This window comes from Quercus robur, chromosome 3 (assembly GCF_932294415.1).
Source record: "Quercus robur chromosome 3, dhQueRobu3.1, whole genome shotgun sequence".
NCBI classification, from domain to species: Eukaryota; Viridiplantae; Streptophyta; class Magnoliopsida; order Fagales; family Fagaceae; genus Quercus; species Quercus robur.
In genome coordinates this window covers 14,606,103-14,621,537 of record NC_065536.1, presented here as the reverse complement: position 1 = coordinate 14,621,537, position 15,435 = coordinate 14,606,103, and the positions used below count along the sequence as shown (strand labels likewise).

The window sequence follows — 15,435 nt, the reverse complement described above, 5'->3', positions numbered from 1 at the left end:
TTTGTCCTGTTTGAAAAGTCAAACTTTTTAAAGGAACATTATTTATTGTTTTATTTACCTTTTAAAAATGTATAAGTTTTCAAAACTATCTTTAAAAAAATTTATCAAAAAATTGAATTAGTAAATTAATAGGGGTATAATAGAAACATTAGTAAATTAATAACTTTTATTTTTAGAAACATGATAATATTTTGAGACATCTCAAAATGAAATAGAGGACAAAAAAAATGGGATGAATGGAGTATTAAAATGCAACTTTTGTACATCAAGTTTTTGTTATTTTTTATTTTGGTATTTTATATTTCAAAATTTTTGTTCTTCATTTTGATTTTGTTTCATATTGGCATATTGTTTATTTTTACTTGTAATTTTGTAATCTGGTAACACTTATCATTGTAGCTATTTTATTTAAGGAATCAAAAGGCAGCCTAGACTTATAAAGTGCCTGAGTTGGAGGGCCAAAACTATTTATACTGGGGAGGTGGATTTGTGACAAATGAGTGACTCTGATTACTTGTTTTTAATAGTTAGAAATTTCACAATTAAAATCCCATTTTCCTAAGCGGAAATTGTCCACCACCTTAAGATTGAAGTCCAACTCAGTAAGAGGACCGGCAAGAATTTTCCTCAAAAATCCATAAGGAAGCCAATTGTCAAACCAAAATAAAATTATTTTATTGTTTTGCTTTTTTGGATACACAATGTGGAACGAATCTTTTGAATTCTTACTAGGAAAATGCCAAAGAGCAAAGAGTCATGGGACTATGGGAGTAGGAGTGGGAGTGGGAGCGGGACAGCAGCTATGAAAAATAAGAAGCTTGTTACTTTTTCTTTGTTTTTTTCCCTTTGTCTTTTCCTTTTCTTTTCTTCACCATATTGAATATTGATATTGGATACAGGAAGGCAGTCATATTAAATTGATTAAAAGTACACTATTTTCTTGTAAATTCTTTAATCTTTTCCCCTTCTTTCCCTTTGCTTTTCTTGATTTCTTCACCGTATTCATTAATTGGGTGGTGCCACAGAGGGAAGATGAATTATCGAGTTGATTAAAGTAAACTGTTGATCAAAGCCTACGTTTACGTTGGATAAGATTAATGCAAATAGATTTTTTAATTTATGATATAATATATTAAAATTCTTCTTTTGTACATATAAATTTTTGGTTATTTTTATTTTATTTTTTATATTTCAAAATTTTTATTCTTCATGTTTGATTTTGTTTCATATTGGTTTAATCTAGTAACACTTATCATTGTAGTTATTTTATTTAAGGAATCGAAAGGCAGCCTAGATTCATATAAAGTGCCTGAGTTGGGGGGCCAAAATTGTTTATCTTGAGAAGGTGGATTTGTGACAAATGAGTGACTTGGATTACTTGTGAGTGATAGTTAGGAATTTCAAAGGAAATCCTACTACAATTAAAATCCCACTTTCCCGAGTAGAAAGATTGTCCACTACCTTAAGATTGAACTTAACTTAGAAAGACCTGCAGAATTTCCATAGAAATCCACAAGGAAGCCAATTGTCAAACCAAAATAAAATTTTCCTTAGTAACTACTTTCCAAGAGAGTAAAGTGAGCACGTCTTTGGCATTTGCAATCAAAGTCCCCCTAGAGATAAGACCTGTGACTTTTGATCAATCCGTTCACACATAGAGTACTAGACTAGATAGAAGGGTGCTTTGTACTACCTACATGGCTACATAGTTATTCTCAAGAAAACATATTTAATAAGAGTGAGGCACCTTGCCATGGACAGAAGTTAAAACTTGGACATGGGCTGCAACTATGCACAATATGAAACGAATCTTTTTTTTGGTTAAGATATGAAACGAAGCTTTCAATAAGAATATTGTAAATAGATTTTTAAATTATGATATAATATATTAAAATACAACTTTTATACTTAAATTTTTTGTTATTTTTATTTTGGTCATTTATAATTCAAAATTTCTATTCTTCATATTTGATTTTGTTTCATACTGGTGAGTTGGAGGGCCAAAATTGTTTATCATGAGAATGTGGATTTGTGACAAATGAGTGACTTGCATAGATTTTTTTTTCTTTGAGAAGACAGTGACTTGCATAGTTGGATTACTTGTTCGTAATAGTTAGAAGTTTCAATGAAAATTCCTACTACAATAAAAATCCCACTTTCCCGAGTGGAGAGAGTGTCTACCATCTTAAGATAGAACTCCAACTTAGCATGAGGACCTACAAGAATTTTCCTTACTAGTCCACAAGGAAGCCAATTGTCAAACCAAAATAAAATTTTCCTTAGTGACTACTTTCTACGAAAGTAAAGTGAGCATGTCTTTGGCAATCAGAATTCCTAAGAGGTAAGACCTATGACTTTTTATCAATCCATTCACACGTTGGACTGCGGAGAAGGGTGGTTTCACTGGTTTGTACTATATATAGGTATTGGGAGAAAATGGGTATTTGCCCCTTTCACCAAAATTTTTCAGCAAAATGTCCTATATCTAAAACTATTTAGGAAAGTGTCCCTATTTTAAAACTTGATTTTCTAAAAATCGAATTTCAAATTTAAAACTCAATTTGTGGAAAATCGAGTTAGTGAACTAAAAATTAAAAAAAAAAAAAAAAATCCGGAACTCGAGTTCCATGAACTCGAGTTCCAGATTTTTTTTTTTTTTTTTCTAAGTCCACGTTCGCTATAACTCGATGTTCCAAAAATCGAGTTTTAAATTTGAAATTCGATTTTTAGAAAATCGATTTTCAAAACAATGACATTTTCCTAATTAGTTTCAGATATGGGGCATTTTGTTGGAAAGTTTGTGAGAAATTGATAAAAGCCAATTTTGGCCATAGGTATTGTCAAGAAAACAAATTTAATAAGAGTGTGGCACATTGTAATGGACTAGAGCTACAACTATGCTCTCCATTTGTGGAGTGAGATTGTCTCATGGAATGTTTCTCTCATATTTGATGGATTTCACACATTTATAGACTCACACCTTAGGAGAGGGAACATTAGTACATTACATGAAACAATCTTATAAGATAATTTTTCGAATTCGAGACTCAAAAGGGTATGCGTTTTGTTAGATCCTAAGTTTGTTGAGCTCATGCTACTTCCGAATGTTTAGAATGAACTAGGTCCATTGTCAAAATCTTCAAAAGCATAGATCTTTTATTATATTTAAAAAGACTTGCTAGGACTTAATTAGAGTCCTCCAAACTTTTTTGGATGACTTGAACTTAAAAGTTATAAAATCTTATCCATCTATTATCTATTTTGAAGTAAGTGAAGTAAATTTAATAGGCCATCATTATATTAACAAACGTTGGCTATCATTGTTTTAGGGTTGCAAACAAGCTAAATTTTATCAATTTGTTAGTGTTCAAGATTGGTTCGAGCTCGAACTAAGCGTATAAATGATGTCAAGCTTGAGCTTGTCAAAAATTATAAAATCTTGAGCTCGGTTTGGGATGACTTGATTCATTAGTTTACCCAAGTTCAAGTTGAATATCAAGTTTATTAAGTTTTTAAGCTTGATATCCAACACAAGTACTTTATCAAACCCATATCAAACATATTTGGTTTGGATGAGTGATCAGAACCCCCAATTACTTAGTAAGATATGGATTGAATTGTCAAGCTTATATCAAGCTTTTTACCAAAACCATATATGAGTCTATACTTAGCTCATTATTAAGCAAGCCTAAAACTAAGGCTCAAGTTTGGCTGGTTTACAAATAAACAAACATGAATGAGGTTTTTTTTTTTTTTTTTTTTTTTTTTTTTTTTTTTTTTTTGTAATCAAGCCAAACTCTACTTTTATGAATAACTTAATTCATTTACAGCCATATGTAAAATTCATATTATAAAATTAATTATATAATAATAAAAGAAAAAATTACATTTAAAACCCCCATAATGTAAGGGTTTAATAAATTTAATCTCAGCCAATTTAATTAGAATAATGTTGTCTTTGGGGTTTGATATGTGTGGGCCGTGGGGGTATATTAAACCAAACAAACAAAAACAAAACGGAAAAAACAGTGTTACGCACTTGGGAGATTGAATTTTGACTAAAAACGTGGGAGAGAAAATGACTCGAAAAAACCACTAATCTAACCCGATTTATTTATTTATTTATTAAAAAAATACTAAATATTTTAATATACACAAAAAGAGAGAGAACAAGATTTTAAAGAAACCCCATTTTAATACAAAACTTAAAATTAGCTTTCAGACACGAAAATCAATCAACTTGTCCATCAATTATAAGTCAGTCCTAATCTTCTGTTTAGGAATCCAATATTAAAGATTAGCTGTCAAACTCAGACAAAATAAAGCAATAAACTTGTCTTAATAATTGTAACTTTCTGCGTACCAGCAACCAAATGCTTAAGATGAGGCTGATTAGCTGTCATACACAAATAACCGTTCAACTTGTCCCTTTAATTATAAATTATAAACGTAAATTAAAATAGAGTTCAAGGCAAAACAGCCAAATACAATACGGACAAACACACTGCATCATCAATATTCGGACATGTTCGCAACAAGAATTTTTATTCAACTTTAAAAAAAATTGATTAATTTAATTTTGTAGACCTAAGATACACTGCATGTAACGAGTCAAAACAAACCTAACTCTTGGATTTAGGCTGTAGCTAAGGCCCTGCATTCGAGATGGTCTCCGTTTCCTTAACTCCCAAATTTCATTTCATTGGGCTTCTAGCCTATACGCTTTAAAGTTTGGGGGTGATTAAATTTTACACCCTGAAGTTTTAAAATTTAAATTTTACCTTCTAAAATTTGGTGATGTTTGAATTTTATATCCTAACGTTTTAGAATTTGAATTTTACCCCCTATACTTTAAATGTGCTTGGATTTTACTCCCTAAAATTTTGAGATGTTTGAATTTTACACCCTAAAGTTTGAGAATTTGGGTGTGTAAAATCCAAACAACCCTAAATTTTAGGAGGTAAAATCCAAGTTCTAAAACGTCATGGTGTAAAATCCAAACGCTCCAAACTTCAGAGGGTAAATTCTACATTCTAAAATTTCAGGGTGTAAAATCTAATCACCCCCAAATTGTAGGGGTGTAATTTGCAATTTACCCTTCTTATTTTTGAGAAGAAGAGAAAGATGCTACAAAGGATTGATGTGCTTTCGGTTACTTCAAGTGGGTTCATTTTTTATTTATTTATTTTTTAAAATTCAACCAAATAAGTAAGCCCAAAGCTCGATGCCACATCAAATGTTAGTAATTTTTTTTTTGGTAAAAGAAATTGAGTTTTTTGCATTTTTCTTTAATATAAGGCTAAGTAAAATAATTACACAGTGCGACAAAAGGAGTATCAGAAATTTGAGAGAAAGCATTTTGGTTAGTTGTGAGTCTTGTGACTGATCTCTACCTTAAACCTCTTACTCTTATCTTACAAATGCAAGGCTTGGGCTAGGTTCAGTTACCCAACATTTGTTTCAATTTTATGAAAATAAATAATTATTTTTAGTAAATACTTTAGGAATTGGTCACTTTAATATTAATGCTGGGTGTAAAGTAGTCTAATTTAGACTGAACTTCACTGACTTCTGTAACATGGAGCAGATTTAATTATTTACTGATTTTGTTCATGTGTGTAATTGAGCATACATGCTTGCCGCTTGCCGCTTGCATATGAAGGCATATGTTTTGAATTACATTACTCACATCTTTCATGTGTTAATATGTTAAGGTCTCTAAATGAGTATTTAATTGAAAATAACAGTGCTAAAGGTTTGCTTCTATTTTCTAAATGAATTTTGTCTCATTGTGATTCCCTATATTTAGTTCTTTGTGAATGTTATGCTCTAATTTTTGAGTCTCTGTGTAATAGAAACTTCCCACAGAAATGGTCACAACAGAAAGAAAGGCTAACAGCTTGGTCTACAAGGTATTGACTATAATTTAAACCTAGTAATATAAACTTACTTAGCAAGATCATTGGCAGATTCTCAATAATAATAGTCATGGTTTTCAAATCCAAACAGTTCAAAGAACCAAAAAAATGGAGAGGTTTAAGGTTTTTAAGGTTAGACTAAAGTTAAGCCGAGGTCAAACCAAGATGATGTCATAATTAATTTAATAATTAATTAAAATACAAATAAAAGTATATTAAATTTTTAAATATTAACAAAATTGACCAAAAATATCTAAAATTTTTGAAACATACTTTCAAATAAATTTTCATGATATTATAAGGTTAATAGAAAATATGAAATCACAAATGAGCATGAAAAAATTGTATAATAATCCTTTAAGTAGAAATTATTTTGATTAAATAAAAAAATCACTTTTAATTATTTTAGTAAATTCTTGTACAAAAGCATTATTCTTAAATCACAAGTATATTTATTAAATAATTTTTTTTTTAATTTTAAAACTATAAATCATGTAAATGTAAAATAAATATGGGGTTGGCTCCCCTCCCGTTATAACATCTCCAGTTCTCTCCTGTTTTTACACTGATGAAAGACACGTGGCAAGTAACAAATCCTAAGGTTAGAAAAATCACACGTCAAATACCAGTTTTTTTCTCTCAATTTTTTTGTCTTTCTTTCTTCTTTGCATCGATCTTTCTCCAACATCCCCACTCTAACCTGAGCATCAGATGCGTCTAGATTGGCAGATCGGAACTTGATGGCAATGGGTTTGGGTCCTTCGGCGAGCTTGGGGAGGTGAGACATCAGCTCTGATATGGATTTCTGGCTGTTGGAGTTCCGATGGGTTGTGGGTTTGGCATGAGACTTCTGAATATGCTTTGAAAGCTGTGAAAGAATCAGCCATGGTAGCTTTGAAAGCTTCCTCTCCTTCTTCAAAGCTTTGAAAGCAGCCATGATATTCTTCTCTAATCTTTTATTGCTTAATTTTTTTTATTGTTCATTTATCCAATTAATCGGCCTTTCTCTTCACATTCAAATCACAATTGATAAAACCCAAATCAAAGACCCAATTCATTTGTTTTGTTCTCCATCAAAAGTTGTTCCCATCAAACTTTGAAGCTCTTGAAAGAGTTCTTGAGCTTCCCAGATATGGGTCTGGAGTGGCTGATCATTTTGTGATAGTGGAAACCATCAAAATATGATTTTGAAAGATCATTTTTCGTAACAGGTGATTGAAGCAATACCAGAAAATTTTTATTGAAAACTGAAATGAGATAAAAGAGAGAGAATTATGTGGCTTATTTATATCCTTAGGATTTGTTGCTTGCCACGTGTCTTTCATTGGTGTAAAAACACGAGAGAACTGAAGATATTATAACGGGAGGGGAGCCCGCCCCAATAAATATAATAATAATTCATAGTTGTTTATAAGGAGTGTAAATGGTGTATTGGTTATTATACCAACCTTGGTTCTTAAATGAGGGCATAGCTCTTAGGTTGAACCAGCTAAGAATAAATACAACTCCTTGATCATGTTGAACCGGCTGAGTCGAACCCCGATTTTAGAGGTTCTCTCAAAATATTCAAATACAATCATAGTTGTCAAAATCGCAATTTGGATCGTAAGATTGCACGATTTTATGATCCCACCTCACCAAAATGTTTAGAATCGCACAAGGATCATAAAAATTGTAGGATCGCATGTAGGATCATGTAGGATCGTATAAGATCCTACCAAAACGTAAAAATTAGTTTTTTTTTAGTTCATCTTTATAAGTTGTAATTTGTAATCTCAAGACTAAGACATTGTATTTCATAAATGTATCAACTAAGTGGTGGGACTCATATGGAGATGACTTTCTTGAATTGAAAATTTTTGCTATAAGAATATTGAGCTTAACATATAGCTCTTCAGGTTGTGAAAGTAATTGGAGTACATTTGGAATGGTAAGACCAAATGACTTTGGTATATTATCCCCTAGTTGAGAATTCTCTATTAAAATTGGTACAGTTTTAAGTACACTCATAAAGGAGAAAATTATTTAAACAAAAACAAAAAATGAATGAGTTGGTATTTGTTATGTAAAACTTGAAGATAAAAGAGAAAATACCTAAACCATCAAGTGCAAAAGAAGAAATTGGTTTGAAGAACTTGTCTTCGGATGATGAATGGTTAGCAAAGGGTGTCGACCAAAAGATGATGATATAGATTTTGATGAAGATAATGAAGTAAGGGTGTTTACAAGACTAAGGGTTGTAAAGAGAAGGGAGGTAATTCTGAACTAGACCTAAAGCCCTGAAAATGAAAAACTTGCAAAAGAATGAGATTGAGGGTTTCTTATATAGTTGGAGGAAGCCTTAGATTCTTCAGAAGATTGCTGGAAATTCGGAGAGTAAAATGCTTTTATTGAAGGTGAAAAACTTTTTCCACCGAAAGCAAATAGTAACTCTAGATTATTGTGTCGGGCACTGTAGATGGACAGTGATTGTTACTGTTCATGAATAGTGTCTTGTCCCCTTACTTTTCTGAATACTATTCATGCACAGTGATTGGTGCTGTGGATGAATAGTGGTCTGTCTGAAAACGTTGTTGAGTGCAGGTACTGTTGATGAATAGTAACCGGACTGAGATACTATTCTGAATAGTGACTGGTGCTATCCAAAACATCTTAATCGCTATCCAAGTTGTAACCATCATAAGGATCTTAAGAATCCTAGAAGGAATCGACTGGATTGCGATTGACTAAAGCTTCTGAAGAGGCAAGAGAAACTCTTTCTTCTGACTGGAGGAGCAATTGCTGCGCAAGATCTTTTAATACTTTGCTAGATTTTCCAGCTATCTGGACAGAGTCTAGGCTAGACTGAAACCCTGTATTGTGAGCAATTATTCGGTGCTAGCAGCATCAGATGGGTACCCATCGTAGGGATTCTAGGGAGGGTTGTAATCACAATCATGCTCATGATAAGTAGCATATTGATTACAAAAACCATAGTAAATCAAGGGTTCATAATCTGGTTTTCTAGTGACGAGCCTTCTTGGGTCACTATGGTTAATCCACTGGAGATTTGGGATGGCAGTAGAGTATGGCCTGGTGGTAAATACTAAAACTCTTCCTGTGCTACCTACGAAATGATAATTTTTCCATAGTTCTTGAATAACATTAAGAATTTCATTGTTGAAATAGCTTTCCAACAGTCAGCAAGAACATAGGGATCTCTATAAGACAAATGGGAATCTCCTTCATACCAAGGGCCATGGTGAGTGTAGCCATTAATGAGTACTAAGTGTCTGGATGGTAGTACTGTCATCCAATTGTCTACATCCCATTGTGGGAGAGTGCTCCAACACCTGATAGAGACAAATGGACTTTTGACTTTCGTAACAACTTGCTGTATGACTTGTGGGAACTGGCTGACCTGGTTATGGCTTGTCAACTTAATAAACTTGATAAAACCATACTCAAACATTTTGGAAAGCCAATAGGGATCTCTATCTTCTTCTTCTGACCCATCCTCATAATTTACTATGAGGCCGGGGAATGGGTGTTCCTTTTCATATGCTCATATATATATATATATATATATATATATATATATTACATGTGTATGTGCGAATGTGTGATCACTATTGTATCATTTGGTTATCAATGTTAGGTGACGATGAGGGTTCAAGAGTTGCTACTGCAGGAAAAAGCATGCTAGTATTTTAGTACTTAGTTGTTTTCTAATTAAACATTCACTGAACTTTTTAAATATATTGCATTAAAGCTTAAATCCATTTGTTTCATTAGTATAAACATAGTAATGTAGGACATGCAAATTAAATCATATGATTTTTTTTTTTTTTTAAAAGCCATCATATGATTAAAATCTTTATTATTTTTTTTTTCTTTGGAAGATTCATAATTTACGTGATTATTCAAAATATAAAGTCACTATCAATGTGTTTTTTTGCTTCAAATTTGAAAATAAGTAGGATCTTATGATTCATGATTCGATCCTATGATCCACGATCCTACCTACCTCCTGCGATCCTACGTAAGATCCTGATTTTGACAACCTTGAATGCAACTCATTGACTCAGTTGAATTGGTTCATGGTTTAGACAATTTTTTAGGTCAAACTTTGGTATAAGAGGTTCTCTTAGATAATTCAAATTGCTGATTCTCACATATAAAAGGTCAATTTCATGACCGGTTAACCTGATTGGACTTGTAGATCTGGTCTGAGTTTGAAAGTCATGCCGTTCTAAGTCACTTTAATCATCCTCCCAGTCATCACTGGCATTTTCCTTTCTGTCCTCACTTGAAATGTATTCCCATTCATCACTAGCATTTTCTTCTTGTCATCATTAACCTATGATAAAAGATGTTAAAAATGACAACGGAAAAAAAAAGGCACGAGAAGAAAGAGAAATTAATCCCAAAACAGCATAAACACTACTTCAACGATAGTAACAGCAATGAGAATTAACTTACAGGAACCCAAAAAAAAAAAATTTGAGGATTAAATCTGTGTTTTTATATCAAGTGTAAGCGAATGATATATGCATACGCAGAAAACTAATCTTATAAAATTTCCGATTGTATCTTTTAGTTAACTCATTAAGAGGTATTCTGTATATGAAATGAGCACTTAATCACTAGGAGAAACATATAGATACATAGATAAAATGGAACTTTATATGTGTCAGCCGGATGGTAAATATGAAAAAATACGCAACACACTACATTTCCAAATTAAAGAAAATTGTCTACCTTATATCTGGTGGCTGAAGCAAATCATTCCGCCAAAAGCAGTTCAATAATTTTTGCCCAAATGGCAGTTAATTAGATAGGATTCACTTTTTCATCTAAGAAATATTTTGAACTCGTTGAGTTGAAAATTCGAAGAGCGACATCCATATAAGGCTGCTATCTTAATAAATTAATCGAGGAAATTACTTAATAGTACATTTTTTCCCACCGCCTATAAATTTTAAGAGGTTTTTGGGGGAAGGGGGTGGTTAATTGGTTATAGACTTAGAGCATTAGCAGTAATGGAGCTAAAAAGCTATATAGCTATTTTAGCTCCACAAAAACCCAAAAAATGCTTACACAACAGTAGAGGTAAAGCTAAATTTTTTTAGCTTCAAGCTTCTGTACGAAGCTACTTTTGGCTTCGTACGGAAGGTGAAGCTAGCTTCGTACAGAAGCTTGAAGCTAAAAGTTAAAAATATTAAAATAATTCCAATCAAACTCCTCAACTCAGGTCTTCAACGGTGTCGAAGGGATCACTGATCAGAGTTCCACTTGCACGGCTGCAACAGCGACATAAGCCCAACTTTTTTTTTTTATATGGATTTTGGAGGATTAAATCTGATATATTTAGGAGTCCTTTTTTTTTTTTTTTTTTTTTGATATTGCAAATTTTAAAAAATTATTTTATTGCGTATTTGAATTTTGTGGTTTTGATGGTTGCTATGGGTTGTGGATGATCATCGTTGTGCTGTGGGTTATAGGGAAATTAATTTTTATTGGGTTTGATATATTATTTTATTGTAGTAGATATATTATTTTATTGTGTTGAAAGCTAAAATAGATTCACTGCTGCTGGATGTTTTGTAAAGTGAGTAGGTAAAATAGATAAAGTAATTTTTTGTGGTGCCAAATAGCTAAATTTTTAACTCTACTACTACTAATGCTCTTAGGTTCAACTTGGATCCAACGTCCAATATCCTGTGTCCAAAAATTGCTTAATGTGTTTCTGAAATATAAACAATTGACAATCAAAAGTATGGTCTGGTTAATGTATGCCTTTAACCATCTATTTTAGAAAACATTTTATGAAAATTTGAAAAAGTTTTCAAATCAGTTAGTTATTTTTTTCATTTTTCTATAAAAAATTTCTTAAAATTGTTTACTAACATAGGCCCTTAGGGCATTCGTTAGTAAAACCTTTAAAAGTATACAAACAATGGCAACTCTATGCAGTTTGATGTATAATACATATTTTTTAATGGCAAATATTATGCATAACCAAGTTCCTATTAACCAATTCCCATAGCGTCCACTAGTAGTGTGTACCATTTAATTGTGTTTAATCTAACCGTAATAGATGCTATTGAGAAATAAAACTAGTATTTTTTAGGTTTACATTATACTTACATTGTAGACACACAAAAAGCGTGCAAAGGTGTGCATATTTGCAAAAAATGTACACCATAAACTAAGAATTTTCCATAAAACTGTACATGAAAGTATGTACATACCTTTTCAGTGAAAAGTTGTTGGATGCATGTATCAAAGTTCTCCTCCCAAAACCGTTTTATGTTGGTATTAATATCTCCGTCCCGTTTTACCGTTAATAGACTCGTAGCACCGCTGGCCATACTTTTTATTTTTTTCTGCCAGTTGATCCTCCTTGAGCTTTGGAGTCCTTACGACTCTATTAGAGAACATCTTCAGTTCAGGGCATTCGGTCACCGTTACTCGTCCCAATAATGGGAATCTGATGGTGTGATTACTCATATTGAAGCCTTTGAGACTGGGTAAATATTCAAGCTCAAACTATTTCAATTGGCTAAAAGAAATCTCATCTCCTGCTTCGTCTCCTCCCTCATCTGTAACTATTTCTGTCAATCTTTTGCATTCAGCTATAATCATTTCCCTGAGTTGTACCAAACTTTTAGCTGTTGAGGAAGTTACTAGGCAACTTAATCCGTGACATTCTGATACTCTCAAATTTCGTAGGTTTCTTAATGATAATGAGGATGGCAGCAAATTCTTTAATCTTCCACATTTTGATACATGACCAGATGTTGAAAAGGCCTGCCTGGTTGGGAGTTTTCATGAATCATGACAAATTTGTAACAGATAGGGCATTTCAGATAGCCTTAACAGTGTCAAATGTTTGAGCGTCCCAGCATTTTGTCCTTCTTTATCAACTAGTTGATGTGCACATATCTCTTCAATGAAAGAATGTTCGACGTAGAGTGTCTTGAGATTGCACAATCCTTGAGCCAGCATCGACGAAAACCCATTCAGCTTATCTGAAGGTTCATCAAAACCCTGTTCTAATTTCAATTCTTCCAAGTGGGGGAATATATCCTGCGAAATATCAAAGTATTAAACAAAATGAAGGAAGAGCTTCATGTATATTAAAAGATAGATAGCTTTATTGATTTATAAATGAAGAACATCATTGGCCAATAAAGTAGAAAAATATAAAGATAAATCATAAAATCAAAATCACTATCAACATATTCCTTTGCATAGTGATGAAGGCTTAACGAGGCTTCAGCAAAAAGTGGAGGCCAAGAGAAATATAATTAACAACAATTTCAATTAGTGGAGGATGACCTGCACTAACACATCTTTTCTTTACAGGTGATTGCCTATTGCTTAATTTTCAGGTCCAAGTGATTGGAAGTCCAGGCCATGATGACTATTTTAGAAACATATAATTAATAATACTCCTGGTCTAATACTGAACATGAATGAGACCGCCCTGTTCTTCAGTCAATTAATATACACAAGCAGCAGTGAAGCAACATATTCACAACACATTGAAAGTTCCTAATAAGATTAAGCAATATGAAAAAATTAATATTGGGTATCCCTATATTGTGTTAAGGAAAAAACACTTGTATACCGTGTGCTATCAACGTCAGTAAACAAGCATATCAAAATTCTCAACTTGATCATTGCCAAAAACGATGTCGTCCAACAAATGGTGGTCGTTTTAAGCAAACACTAAAGAAACACGCGCTGCATGCAATACGCAGTCGTTTTCATTATACCAGAAACAGATTGGAAGTCCAACGAAGCACAAAAACAGAACGGGATAAAGGCGCGTGGTAATCAAGTTTAATTAGGTGTTAATTACTTGTAACAGACTTAGGATTCCGTTTTCACTGTGCAACGATTCAATAGTTAGTTAGAACTTAGAAGATATATTTCCTTATTCTTTCTCTATGCTCTGTTTGTATGTGTGTACATATATATATATATAAATAATAAATATATATAGGAACAGAGTAGTGTATCATGTATTCATTCTTACTTAAAAAGAGGAAAAAATATTTTATGTCAAATGATACCACGTCATCTGTATCAAACTCAATAAATGAGAAACATGTATGTAAAAATGTGTGTGAACTTTGAAAATGTATTAAACAAAGATGTCGCATGGATTGCCGCTGCCACTGCTGTCTTGAGCTATATTGTAGTTACAGTTTAATACACTTTGCAGCCACCTTTTCCCAATACCCATTGGACATGTTATAGGTAGAAAATAGGGTCATAGTTTCAATCTAGTGTGAATACGTACTCAGCAAGTTGATTTCTATGTATCTTCCCTCTTGATGTTTTTATCATCTATTTGAGCCTATTATCTGTTTTAACAATAGGAATTGATGGTTTCCTTATTTGTTCATTTCGTTGTACTTGTTCTATATTTTGGCATGAGCTTCTTATTCATTCTGTTTCATCGAATAAATTAGTTATGGTCTGTATAGGTGGGCAGATTTCTGTGGTTCAGGCTCTATTGGAAGAGCTACTTGGACATTTTTTGACATACATGCGGGGTAGAGATATCAAGCCACGCCCTCTCCATGTAGCCCCAACATCTGCTTAATTAAGAACATTTTCCAAGTCCACAGGATGTACAAATATGCTGATTTTGCTCACATCAACTGAAAGTTTTTAGGTCTGAACCACTACCAGGTCGACTTACCTAAAAGGAGCTCCTTATTAACAATTTTTTTTAAGGTCTGAGCCACTAACAAGCTGACTTGCCTGTAGGGATCTCTTTATTTCATCCTACTAGAAAAAGTATAGTTTTTATTTTATTTTTTATTTTTTTTATTGAACTTTATCTTGTATAGGAAAATTATACTTTTATTCAACTTTTTATTTCTAAGTAAAATAAACTATTTTATTTGGTGAAAGTATCCCTTGCGTTGTAACTCTTTCCATAAAGCATCACACAGGGATGTTGGGTTTATGCTTGTGAAGTCCACGTATCTATGAGATGCCTATTTTATTTGGAGATACTTTTGGTCTTACAAGAGGCCTAAATAGGGATTTGGGTTTACTCATCCTTAAGGAAGGTGTTAGTGCCATGGTGTAGGCCATCATGTTTTTGTGAGGCCCATTATTAAGAGTATTAGCATTGAGGAGTGTAAAACGCCCTAAATTGAGCTTTACCCGGATGTATGTTGCTAAATTTTTTTAGCAAACTTCAATAGTAAGTTTGTATATATACAACCTACTATTCACGGTTGCTAAACACAAAAGTATATAAAAGTACAAAAAGGAGGGAAGAGAGAGATGGGAGAGAAGAGAGGGAATGAGTTGATAGGATAGTTCATATTGTTTTAATGGGTTGTATGTAAAAATAAAAAGTGAGATGTTGTGTAAGCTGTAAAATGGAATGGTAAAATAGATAACGTAGCTTTTATTGGTTATAAAATAGATATTATTTTACAAATTGGGATGTGAATGCTCTAAGAGATAAGTCTTGGTATTGAGGGAGAGTAAATAGGGATTTGGG

The 15,435-nt window shown here is 32.6% G+C and overlaps 1 protein-coding gene and 1 long non-coding RNA gene across 2 annotated transcripts in view; one reads left to right on the top strand and one right to left on the bottom strand.

Moving 5' to 3' along the window:
- LOC126717210 (uncharacterized) overlaps positions 1–15,435 on the bottom strand; it is a 116,700-nt gene that overhangs the window by 38,906 nt on the left and 62,359 nt on the right. The window lies entirely within an intron of this gene.
- On the top strand, positions 6,438–6,885 carry LOC126717213 (uncharacterized). Its single transcript, XR_007652459.1, has 2 exons — positions 6,438–6,519; positions 6,640–6,885. It is a non-coding gene; the product is annotated as an uncharacterized LOC126717213 (long non-coding RNA).